Genomic DNA, 899 nt, shown 5'->3' on the forward strand with positions numbered 1-899 from the left:
CTCTCTTCCACCTTCAATACCACGACTGAGGTGCCCTTGAGCAAGGCACCGAACCCCCAACTGCTCCCCGGGCGCCGCAGCATAAATGGCTGCCCACTGCTCCGGGTGTGTGTTCACTGCTGTGTGTGTGCACTTTGGATGGGACAGGTATCTTAAAAAAGCTGCATCATTTAAAATGGGTTAAATTAATTTAAATAATGTAAAATGGGTTGCAGACTGAAGGCAAAATATTATAGAGAATGGATGGGCTCTTCTGACATCCAAAACACCCTCGCAACTGCATAGAAACACAAAAAATACCACCTTAGCAACACCCTGGCAACCACTCACAATACCCTCACATTGTGGCGATGACATTTTCATGAGCAAGCACCACTCTTTTTCTTCATAAAATGTAAAAATCTAGTTTTCTTTGACAGCAGATGTGATATCATTTGCTACTCTGCTTGCCCTGTTTGCCAGTCATTCACAGCTGTTGTATTAAGCATCATTAATATTTTATATGTCCTCTATTTTGTTTTATTTGTCTGTATTTTAAAATGACCTGATGTGCCCAGGTGAGTTATCTGAGGTTCCAAATCAGAGGAAAGCAGAGATCCATCTGTTCATGACAGACCCCAAATAAGGCAGCATGTATTAATACATAATGGAGGAGCTCTTCATGACATTACCAGCAGACAAACAGGTCCTTGATCTGAAAGAGCACCATCCAATTTAAATATTAGTTGTTAGTGACCAAGACTACTAGCCTACTAGAAGCAACTTTATAAAGCCTGTGTATATAATACACGCCATAAAGTGGTGGCCTAATGGTTAAAGAGTCGGACTCGTAACTCAAAGGTTGCGGGTTCGAGTCTCGTACCGGCAGGGATTGTAGGTGGGGGGAGTGAATGTACAGC

At 42.6% G+C, this 899-nt stretch overlaps 1 protein-coding gene across 1 annotated transcript in view; it reads left to right on the forward strand.

The window, feature by feature from the left end:
• LOC107592479 (islet cell autoantigen 1-like) overlaps positions 1-899 on the forward strand; it is a 9111-nt gene that overhangs the window by 7264 nt on the left and 948 nt on the right. The window lies entirely within an intron of this gene.

This window comes from Sinocyclocheilus grahami, unplaced genomic scaffold (assembly GCF_001515645.1).
Source record: "Sinocyclocheilus grahami isolate Dianchi unplaced genomic scaffold, SAMN03320097.WGS_v1.1 scaffold153.1, whole genome shotgun sequence".
NCBI classification, from domain to species: Eukaryota; Metazoa; Chordata; class Actinopteri; order Cypriniformes; family Cyprinidae; genus Sinocyclocheilus; species Sinocyclocheilus grahami.